At 35.8% G+C, this 12379-nt stretch overlaps 1 pseudogene; it reads left to right on the top strand.

The window, feature by feature from the left end:
• The first annotated feature begins 6366 nt into the window (after positions 1–6366).
• Positions 6367–12379, top strand: part of LOC100619041 (pyruvate dehydrogenase E1 component subunit beta, mitochondrial-like) — a 69811-nt pseudogene continuing 63798 nt past the window's right edge.

The raw sequence follows: 12379 nt of genomic DNA, 5'->3' as shown, positions 1-12379 counted from the left end.
GTTTAGTCATAAATTCTTCCCTTCTCCATAGATATAATAGGTCAACTATTTTATGTTCCCATACATTGCTTATGATATTACCCTTTATGTCTAAATAATATACCCATTTTGACCTTTCTTCATATACGGTGTGAGGTATTGGCCTATATCTGGTTTTTACCTTATTGTTTTTCAGTTTTCTCAGCAGTTTTTGTCAAATAGTGAGTTCTTATCCCAAAAGCTGGGGTCTTTGGGCTTATCAAATACTAGAGTACTAAAGTCATTTTACTGTATTTTGTGTATATTGTGTATCTAATCTATTTCAGTGATCCAACATCCTATTTCTTAGCCAGTACCCGATTGTTGTGACCATTACTGCTTTATAGTATAGTTTGAGATCTAGTCCTTCGAGGCTACCTCCTTCACATTTTTTCTTTTTCATTAATTCCCTGATATTCTTGACATTTTTTCTTCCTGATGAATTTTATTATTATTATTTTTCTAGTTTTGCAAAATATTTTTAGTATTTTAATTGAAATTACATTGAGTAAGTAAATTAACTAAGGTAGAATTGCCATTTTTATTATATTAGTTCAGCCTACCCATAAGCAATTAATATCTTTCTATTTATTTAGATCTGACTTCATTTCTGTGAAATGTATTTTGTAATTCTGTTCATATAATTCCTGTGTTTGCCTTGGCAAGTAGTTGTCTGAGTATTTTATGTTTTCTAAATTTATTTTAAAGGGAGTTTCTCTCTCTACTTCTTGCTTTTAGATTTTGTTGGTAACAAAAAAATGCTGATGATTTATGTGGATTGATTTTGTATCCTGCAAATTTGCTAAAGTTATTAATTTTTGCAACAAGTTTTTAAGGTGATTCTCTAAGATTCTCTAATTAGACTATTGTTTCATCTTTGAAGAGTGATAATTAAGTTTCTTCATTGCCTACTTTACTATCTTCAATTTCTTTTTCTTCTCATTGCTAATGCTAACATTTCTAGTACAATATTAAATAGTAATGGTGTTAATGGTGTATAAATGGAGATTTTGAACCTTTGAACTTCATCCCCCAGAAGTCCCTTAGTATTTCCCCAAATTCCTTTTTCATGCATCCCGGCATTTTGCGTGATTGTATTTAAGTGGCTGTAACTTCCCCCTCTTCCTCTTTTTTGGACCTATGACCAGGCTGAATTCAGGCAGTTCTCTTGCCCTAGTTATTATTAATAAAGCTTTTAAAATATAATATTTAGTTATTGATTATTAATTTAAAAACCCACAATGGACATTCTTGCTTCACCTCTGATATCATTAGGAATGTTTCTCACTTATCCACATTGTAGATATTTACCGATGGTTTTAGATAGATTCCACTTATCATTTTAAAGAATTGCCCGTTTATTCCTATGCTTTCTAGGGTTTTTAATAGGAAAGGGTGTTGCTTTTTCTGCATTCACTGAGATAATCATGTGATTTATGTTAGTTTGGTTATTAATATGGTCAATTATGCTGATAGTTTTCCTTATATTGAATCAACCTTATCTTCGAGGTATAAATCTTACTTGGTCATAGTTAATAATCTTGTGATCTATTGTTGTAGTCTCCTTGCTAGCATTTTATTTAAAATTTTTGCATTTATATCCTTAGGGAAATTATTCTAGAATTCTCTCTGTTTTCCCTTTTCATAGCTAAGGTATCAGTAACATATTTGTGTAATAAAAAGAATTTGGTAGAACTTCTTCTTTGCCTATTTTCCCAAACTGGCCTTTTTAAAGACTTCTATTAAGGAACTTTTTTCATAGAATCAGTTAAAGACTTTTCTTCACCTTTTCCCTGGAACTAACAGTTTATTAAATGATCACCTAAATGATCACTTTTCTTCCAGGGATATACACATCCATCCTGGTTACATAGAGTCCATTTTACCTCCTCCAAAATGTTAGAAAATAATGTCTCTCTCAACAATACCACACTTTGGTCTCCCAAGCCCTGCCTGAGAAAGGGTTACCCTAACTATCTATAGCCATTCAAAGATCCTAACCTAACCAAAGGAGTCCTACCAATTAAAGAGTGCCTTATTTATTTCCTCAGGGCATATGAAGCTCCCTGGAGGATAAGGACCTAGAAGTCCAGGTAGCTCTACACCAGGGAGGAAATAAGGAAAACCTTAGGTCAGTTTCCCTGGAGGCTATATTCAAGAAACCTTTCATCTAGAGTCCTCCTCTTAGTAGTGGGGTGTCATTATTTTTAGTAGATATGACTTTGTCATGTAGTATCTATGACTTGCTGATCAGAAGCAAGTTGATCAAGCCATTGATTAACAGGACTGCTTCCTGTTTGAATCCTCACTCAAGAGGTAGAATTGTGACATAGTCAATAAATGTGAGATCAGCATACCCAGGTGAGGAATATCTGCAAAAAACAGAGTTCAATCAAATTTGGTCTTTGTCTTTAAATAATATGGAAACAAGTGCCAGAAGCCTAATTTGAACAATGTCAAACATTGTTCAAACATTTGAACATGAACAAAATCATTAAGAAGAAAAAGAAAGAAATCCTTATCTACTATAGAATTACCTAAAATTTGGCTAAGTACTTAAGACTTTGGCCTCTTAACTCCATTTCCATTGTCATTCATGCTGACCTTAGCAATTACCCCAGACACTAATGTTCTACTCTCATAATCCAATTTCACTCTGATCTGCACAAGACCAGAGAATTGTATATTGAGGGAGAGTTCTGCCAAACACCATTATGCTGTGGCCCTTTGAAGGAGGTAATGTCTAATTGTTTCAAATACATGTTTGTCATAGGACATGGGGTATAAGGAACGGGAGAGGCATTGTTGTTGGGAAGGGCAGGCCTTTCTAATCCTCTATGGCCTACTCAAAGTAAAAAAAAAAAACCCTCTGAATCCTATTTTCCTATGTATATTGATTTTCCCATAAGAATATATGTTTCTTGGGAATAGGAGCTATCTCTTATAAGAATATAAATTTAGGTTTTTATGCTAATATGAGAATTCTATAGTAATATTTTGGTCATTGATTTAAAGTGATTATAACTTAAATAAAAATGACTCAGTTATTTTATTTACAAAAACATAGAAAGAGTGAAAAATGAAAAAAAAGGTAGCTAAATAGATAGGTTTTAATAAGCTTTCCAGCCCTTCTCCAGTAAAGTGAGGCTCAATCCCACATGGGCTTCTCCATTTCTAGTGGTGTCTTTATCTATATATAGTTCCACCAATGCAGCCACCTCCAAAGTCAAAACAGGAATCTCTGGAACCTATCTCTCCAGAAGCCAGGAAAGGAAGGCCAGCTACTCACTCACCTAAGATGAACTCCAAAGGAAAAGGCTGAAAGCCAAGTCCCAAAGCTAAGTCCTCCAACACCAAAGTCCAAAGAGAAGATCCAGGAGCAGTCCTCCAAGAAACAGTCCAAGAGCCACGGTCGAAGGTCTCAATTTGAAACTAAAGTCCTGGTCCAAAGGCACCTCTGAGAGGCAAGTCACCAGCCGAAGATCCCTGGACAGGATGTTCAGGACTTTTTATAGTACTTTTTACATGTCACTTCCTGTCCCTTCCTTACTTTGCAGGAATCAATTGCAGTCTTTCAATTTCCTTAGCACTGCCCAGGGAGTGGTTAGTCACCTTTGGAGTTGTCACCCACTTTAGCAAGTGACTTGTAAACACTCTTGCTTAGTGTTAAGTAGGTGTGCTTAATTTTTTGATTGATAAACTTTAAAATTGCTGAATGATAGACAAAGTTTGATCCACTCTTAACACACTACATTGTTTTTTTTAATATCCAGAACTTAATACAATAATAGACTCATAGTAAATAATTTTTTTTAAACTAGACAATTTTTTCTTTTGTTTGATTGAGTTGTTTTCCTCTATGTCTCTTTATAATCCAATTTTAGATTTTCTTGGCAAAAATACCAACATGGTTTGCCATTTTACTTGTCCAACTCATTTTATAGATGAGGAAACTGAGACAAACAAGGTTAAATGATTCATCCAGTTTCAGATATCTCTATGATCTCATCAATTTGAATATTCCAAATACACAGTTGAAACCATTTATCCATGGCTGCCAATACTACATGAATCTTGCTCATGATCTCCTCATACGGTCACCAGACACTTTTGTCCAACAAGCTGAAGATCTTTTTATTTTCTGCTGATTTAGTAAAGACACAATTGCATCACTCTGAGGCCTTCTCTGACTCAGATAAAAAGACAGAAATGGAACAATCCTTATCCCCAAGGAGCTTACATTCCACAGGGAGGATACTTTAGTACTGTTATAGGGAAATTAGCAGGAGCAGGAGCAATGCTGAAAGGCAGAAGCAGGAAGATTTCAGAATTCTAAGAGAGTGACAGAGTTGTTTTTCCTTGGGGAACAGTTGAAACTAAGGGTAACAGTGAGTCTATCTACTTGTGTGGACCTCCTGAGTTTGACTAGTCTCCTTCTCTTGAGACTGTATCCCTTATCCAATGGCTGGTTCCTGTGTCTGTGTGTGTGTCTTGTGGGTGATAGAGTGATTTCCAACAGTTGCTCAAGAGATCCAAGTGCCAACTGTCAGTGAGAACTCATTCCCCTTGGCCTGGCCCTGCTACCTTAAATTCCTTACCATCTTTATATATCAACTAAGGAAGGCTTAATTTAGCTAGTTGTAAGAATTAGATTTGTAAGTAGAGAAGTATTAAATAGTATAGGTTATCAACTTGATTTTCAGAGAAAGGTTATCTATAGTTTTTAGATAAATCATCCCAATTCCCTTCCCTTCCTTCCCTTATCCTAAAATAATTATTTTAGTTATTTATGTACATATTATTTCAGGTTACTGTTTCAGTACAGATCAAGATGATTTGAGAAAGATAAGTATTGCCTATATATTAAGAATATACTCTCTATAGACCCTTGTGAAGGGTAGGATTGCAAGAACAAGATATAGACCTTGCCCTCTGATAGCATATAGTTGTTGGGGGAGATAAAATTCCCATATAATTGTTACTGAAGGTTGCAGATGGTAGTTTGTGAAGGAAAAATAAATTAGTATTTTAGTTTAGAGGAGAGAGAGGTCATTTCTAGCAAGAGGACAAGGCAGAGAAGGATGCATGGAGGTGATAAAACACTACCTACGACTGAAAGGGAGATAACATTTGTGGTGTCACCCAGTTCCAAGCATCACACCTTAGGAAGGCCATTGACCTTGCCTTGTCTCAACTTTATCTTTCCCTGATAGAGTGTTCTGAATACCACAGACACTTAATAAAACCTTCTGGTACTACAATATGCTATGCCAATAAGACTGAGCATGTTGGAAGGAGGGTGACTCCAATACAAAAGGCAGCATGTAGCGGTAAGAGCATTTTAGTGGCATCTACAGGTCTGTATTTGAATATTGTTCCAGCAGCTATTCCACATGAGGCAGTCCTTCTGAATCTCATTCTCTTCACCTGTAAAATATGGAAAATGAACCAGATGATGTCTAAGGTCTTTTTTTCAGTTCTATTTGCTATGGTCCTCAAAGAAAGAGGAGTAAAGGCTTTTTTGAATGTCAGCGCTTGCTTCACCCGTGTACCAGGCAGTGATATATTCCCTCATTATATCTTCAACAATCATATAAAAGCAAAATAAATGGAATGCCCCCAGTTCCATTATGATTAATAGTAGAAGAAATGCAGAAGCAGAGAGCAAGTCTAGCATGTGTCAGTGCCAGGGAAACAGAAGCCGCATCCCCCTTCACGTCTACCAGGCGGCAGCCAATACAGAGCCCACTTGCATGCCATGCTAACATCCAAGTCTACCCCCCAGGTCTTTTTTCAAGGTCATAATTTCCAGATACAGAGCTGTCCTCTATCTATAACCCCAAGTACCTGCTCTCAGAACTTTTCAAGCAGAGACGATCTGGAGGTGCATTCCAAAGCATCAGCCCCAGCCAGAAGAGCAGCCTGGCACTGACAACTTTGAGCATACATAACAAGAGGTTGAATCCTAGTATTAGAACCATTAGAGAGGACCATCTGTCTCATGTTGTTGGTCCCCAAGGCCATTAGGAGGAGGGAAAATAGGCATGTTCATTTGCTGTGCCCAATGTCACTTTCCCTGCCCCCAAACCCCTGCCATTTATTTAGCATGTTGCTGAGCTATTCAAGTTTCAAACTTCTCTGAAGATGTGTGGAAATGAATTCATCCAAAGTCACTTTGGAATATTGCATGGCATTAAGGAATGAAAGGCAAAAGATGTGCTGTTGTTAAAGTGATTGTGTGAGTGTTCTTAAGCTGTGATACTCAAAGAGCTGAAAATGGGAACAGATATCTACCTATTCATGTTTATTGTTGTCGTTTTGTATTTTTAATTTTTTTGATTTGGTAGAATGGCGAGGTCTGGGCCTGCACTGGGGCCCGAGGTGGATGCTCTGAATACCACTATAGCAGGCAATAGGGAGGAAAATAATCTACTGAATTCAGACTCACAAGATCTGCATTTGAATTCTGGTTCTTCCAGAAACAATTGTATGAGAACACTAAAGTAACGAGCAATTTTTAAAAAATCTGTAAAATGGGTATAATGTTACCAGTTAAGAGGAGCAAATGAAACAATATGAATAATGCTTTATGAACCATAAAACATTATCTTATTCCTTTCATTTTATGAAGTTCTTCAACTTGTGTCCCTGAGGTAACCCCAGATTCGACAGCTCAGAATAAACTCTGACAATTCCAATCAGTCCAGAAAGTCTCCAAAGATGGAGCTAATTGCTTCCAAGTTACAAAAGATCTCATTATCTGCATCAGGGGAGGAAACACTCCCAGTGATAAAATCATCCACTACAGAGTCTCCAAAATGGAACATTATAAACATCTAATATTAGCCAGGACCTGACAGGAATCTACACCACACAGCCCTTGACTCTTCATCATTCAGTCTGTTTGGAAGACCTCTGGTATAGGGTGAAGTTACTACCTTCAACTTTTAGTGAATTACTTAATCTTTACTTTCCTTATAAAAACCATATGACATACATAGGACAAATATCATTCCCATTTTACAGTGGAAGAAACCAAGACTTAGTGATATAATATGGCCACAGTTAAAGTGATTTTTTAATAATATCATATGCTCTCTAATTATGCTGGAATCCCTTTAGTATAAATTGTTTGCACAGACATCAGTTAATCAGAAAAAATTCTTTGAATATTAGCTTTGGGGGTATCTAGTTGGCTTAGTGCTTTGAAAGCCAGTCCTGGAGACTTGAAATCCTAAGTCCAAAAATGACCTCAGATACTTGTTACTTGTGTGACCCTGGGCAAATCACTTAATATCCATTGCCTGGCCCTTATTGCTCTTCTGCCTTGCAATCAATAGACAATACTAATTCTAAAAAGGAAAATAAGGGTTTTTTAAAAAGTTAGCCTTATGATGATAGGGCAGGGACTGGGGGAGAGATCAAATGTTGGAAGCTATCTTGTTTGGTTTAACAAGTAAATTTTTTCTCTCATGTTTTTTGTATTCTATTTCTTACCCTATAAAATTCAAGTAATCACTTCTTCAGAAGATTAAAAGACCAAATTTAAATCAATAGTCAAGTGGTAGACATTTATTAAGTACATCCTATATGTCAGGCATTAAAGTAAGAACTGGGGATAAAAGGAAGGGTAACAAAGCTCTGTAATTGTATCTTAATTTTATAAGTATTATTCATTAAATAGCAAAACATAGTGGAGAGAGAGGGAGAGGGAGAGAGAGTGGGGGAAGAGAGAGGGGAGGAGAGGGAGAGGTAGAAGGGAAGAGAGAGAAAGAGGGGGTGAAGAAAGAAGGGGGAAGAAGAGGTAGAAGGAGGGAGAAGGAGATGAAAAGGAGTACAAGCTATTTGGTTGCCTAGCTGGGAGAGCTGGCAGCTGAGCAAACCCAGAGCCAGACCACTAAGCCTCCTGAGTCCATGGTTCTGGAAAAAGCCCCAACTTCCTGTTATGTTCTTCATGATGTCCTTTCCAGGGCATCTCTGGTTGGAGGACTAAGACATTAATCAGCACAAGAGGCAAATCTTCCTTTCACCAAGAATTTTTTGTAACAATTCAGAATGGCGGCATAGCCCTCCAACACTTGGCCCATGGCTGGGGTTTCTTTATCTCATCTCTCAAGAGTTAAATGACTAGTCTGCTTGTTCTTAAACACATCATCTTCAACAAAGACTTCAACAAAGAGGAAGACCAAACTCATTTTGCTATCCTGGAGGAGGAAAAGTTTGAGATCTAGTTTAGAATTAGGCTATTTTTCAGGGTTGAGGGGTTGCTAAAATAATTTCACATAAAATATTTTAATTCAATATTAATTTTCCACAAAAGCTAAAATAGAATCCCTGTCCTCAAGGAGTTCACAATCTAATGAGGGAGACAACATTAAGAATAACTATGTACAAACAACCTATACACAGAATAAATTTGAATTAATCAAAAGAAGGGAGGAAATAGAATTAAGAAGGATTAGGAAAGACTTTATGGAGAAGATGGGACTTTAACTGAGTTATCTAGGATTTGAAGGAAGTCAGGGAAATCAGGAAACAGAGGTCAGGAGGGAGAACATTGTCACCTTGGGAGATGGACAGTGAAAATGCCTGGATTCAGGAGATGTAATATTGGTTTTTTGAAAAAGCAAGGGGACTAATGTTTCCTTGGACACTGTCTCAGTAGATATGAGAATAGAGGATAGTGGTATCTTTGACGGTAATATAGAAATTTGATAAAATGAAGGATTTTGCTGGGGGGGGTTATGAGTTCAGTTTTGGACATATTGAGTTGAAGATATCTATGGCATATCCAGTTTGAGACATCCAACTATTAATCTAAAATGTGAGATTCAAGGTCATTAGAGAGGCTAGGATTTAATTATTTGCAAATCATCAGCATAGATTTGATAATTAAATCTCTTGGAAACTGTTGAGATATCCAAATGAAATGGAATTGAAGGAGAAGAAAATAGAGACCAGGATAGAGACCCATAATAAGAGAGACTGATTTGGATGAAGTTCCAGCAAAAGAGACTGAGGAGGAGCAATTCATTAGATGAGAGGGAAATCAAGCTAGAGTAGAGTCCCAAAAATCTAGAGAGAAGAGAAAAAAAGAAGGGAACTGATACTGCTAAAGGACTCTCTGCAGAGAGGTAAAAACAAATGGGGAAAGGGCTATTAGATTAGTAAAATAGGGGATTGTAGGTAACTTTAGAGGGAGCATTTTGGGTTAAATGCTGAGGAGGGTTGTCAGAGTGTAGAGAGTTATGGAGAGAGTGAGAGGAAATGAAGTAGAGGAACTTATTGTAGTTTCCCTTTACTAGGAGTTTAACCAGGAAAAGCAGGAGAAATGGGGGAACTGTCTAATGAAAATCAGGCTAGCAGAGACATAGTTTGTAAATAATACAAAAAGATCCAATAGACAGAAAGATTTAAGATCATCAAGGGAGCCAGGATATTGGAAGAAAAAATCTATTGGAGAAGATGGGATGGAATGGAGTCACTTGAGGACATAGAAAGATTAGGTTTGGCAAGAGTAGGACTATCTTTTCACATAACACTGTAGTAAAGTAAAAGAGTGGTCAATCAATTGCACTAAAAAGTTCATTCTCGATCTTCTTGATGCAGTATAGGTTTCTACAAGCATTTTTCTTTGAAGAGTTCACTTCTCTGGGTTCAAGGAGTTAGCAAACTTCTTTTCCTGAAATTCTTCTTAAACAAAATTTTAAACCTTGATTTTTTAAATAAAAATACAATACAATCCCCCCTGAAGAGGATGATAAGATGAGAAGGAGAAAAGAGGGAGCTCTGGGTAAAGCCCCTTATTCCTCAGTAAAAATATGACACTAGCCTCCTATTGAATGGAGTGGCTTTTGAAGAGGAGACAGTCCACATAAAGGAGTTCACAAATCCATTGAATTCTGAAATATGGAAAGAACACAAAAAGAATTTAAATATCTATGAAGGCAGAGAAGAGAAGAAGAAAAAAAGAAAAACCAGAGAGAACTTACTAAGCATATACTTAATCTCAGATTCTTTACTAGTTGTTCAAGAGAACCCACTCCCCCAAATTTAAAATTCTCGTTTCCTCACAAAACTTTCCTGGAGCACTGCTTCAACTTTTTTCTTAGCCCCTTTCATCCTCTACCCTGTAGAATATTTTAATTTATGTACATGGCAAGTTCCTATTCTTTCTGCACTTAGATATATGTAGTCTCTATCTTTCTATCTCCATTACCATACTATCATACTTTGGACATAGTAGGTGCTTTATAAATGCTTAATTAATTTAATGCAAATTAAGTAAATGATTGGAGTCCTGTCTCTAAAGTAAATGCCTCATTGAAAAATGCCTGTAATAGTTAGCTAGAAAATATCATCACCTGGTAGACCTTATCTTGTTGGGGTTTTTGCATATAGGTAAAATATAATTCCTAAATACTTAAACAGTACAAAGCAGAAGCTCTGTCCCTGTCCACAATTTGTCAATGTTCTCAGTTTACCTTGATGTGGTAGCTATGTTCTCAGTTTTGTTCAAAATATTTAAAGTCCAGGTTAGAGATATTTCCTCTGTTGGTTACCTCTACCTCTCTCTCTCTTTCTCTCTCTCTCTTTTACACACACACATACACGCATTTAGCAAAATAGATGCTCATGATACAAAAAATACAGAAAACAATGTAATCTACAGGAGTTCTTAAAGATTTCAGATTCAATCTTAACTCAAATGTCATTCATTTTCTCTCATTTTTAAGGGAACACATTCTATTCATTTTTTAAGAGTTACAAAGATTAAGTTTGGGTTTTTTTTCAATTTAATTATTTTAAACATTTCCCCCCTTCATGTTTTAAATTGACAGAAGTTCTTTGACCTGAACTATCATGAATCCAGTCTTTTCACGCAAACTCTTTCTGTCCCTACAATTTCCCTTTGCTAATTCAAATTCTTTGAATTTATATATACAGTATTTTTAGTTTCTCCTTTTTCCTCATACAATGAATGAATATACTAGAGATTCCTCTCTAACTCTCTGAAAATTATCTACTATTACTTTGAATCATACTCATTTCTATGAAATATTCATTTAATTCATTCCATCCCTTAATTTTACTTTCACTTTTAAATTTCCCTGAGTTATAAAGTCTGATTTGTGGAATTTGCACTATCACCTTCAATAGTTTATTATTAAGGTAGGTTAATTAACTATCTATCCTTTTTTTTCTTTAAAATTTTTACTTCCTCTGAATGTTTTCATAGATTATTTTTCCTTTTGTGGTCTCCATGACAGTTAAAGAAGATGAAACCTTTAGAAAATGAAAATAGTCTTCAATACCTTTAGAAATATGGTAGAACCAAATTTCCCAGCTTAATCTTTTCTTCTTAAATGTAATTGTTCATTTTTTAGGTTTATTTTTGGAGTAAACTATCCTGTTCAATTCTAGTTTATTTTGGAATAAAGAACTTACCATTCTCCCTTTAAATAAAAGTATTTTCCCATTATTGATTAAATTCAGCTTTGAAGATTTATTAAATCAAGACAGAAATTAACCAATCTTCATCATTCTATGTTTTTTTCTGTCCTTTGTAACTAAACTCAGAAAAGGAGGTTAAATAATAGATTCCTCTACTTTCTCTCCTTTAACTCTTTCTTTACAATCTAGCTTCCAACCTTACTATTCCACTGAAATTGCTTTTCCCAAAGTCACTAATGATCTCTTAGCCGTCAAAGCATTGACCTTTTCTCAATCTTCTTCCTCATTGGTTTTTTGTCTCTGGTTTTTGTCACTATTAAACATCCTCTTCTCATTAATAATCACTTCTGTCTATGTTTTCAGGATACTTCTCTCTCCTGGTTCTTTGTTACCAATTCTATTGATCTTTCTCAGTCTCTTTTGCTGGATGCTGGCATAAATCACACCCTCTAACCAGAGGTGTCTCATGGGGTTCTATCTTGGGTCTTCTCTTTTCCTTCTGTACTACTTCACTTGATGATCTCATCAGCTCCCAAGAATTTAATTACCATCTCTATGCTGATAATTGTCCGATATATCTATCCTACCCTAACTTCTGCTGAACTCCAATCACACATCACTAATTCTCTTTCAGATATCTCAAACCAGATGTTCAATTGACATCTGAAGTTCAATATATCATTAAAAGTAATCATTATCTTTCCCTCTAAACTGTACACACCTCCCCTATTTTTATTAATTTATTTTTTTTGTTACAATAATCACTTTATTTCCCTCCCTACCCTCCACCTACCCTTTCCTCAGCCAACATGGAATTTCATTGGGTATTACTTGTGTCCTTGATCAAAACCTATTTCCATGTTGTTGTTTGCACTAGGATATTACATTTAGAATCTAAATCCTCAAC

The sequence above is a fragment of the Monodelphis domestica genome, chromosome 1 (genome assembly GCF_027887165.1).
Source record: "Monodelphis domestica isolate mMonDom1 chromosome 1, mMonDom1.pri, whole genome shotgun sequence".
NCBI lineage: Eukaryota > Metazoa > Chordata > Mammalia > Didelphimorphia > Didelphidae > Monodelphis > Monodelphis domestica.
The sequence above is the reverse complement of the archived record's forward strand: the minus strand, read 5'-3'. Positions and strand labels throughout refer to the sequence as shown.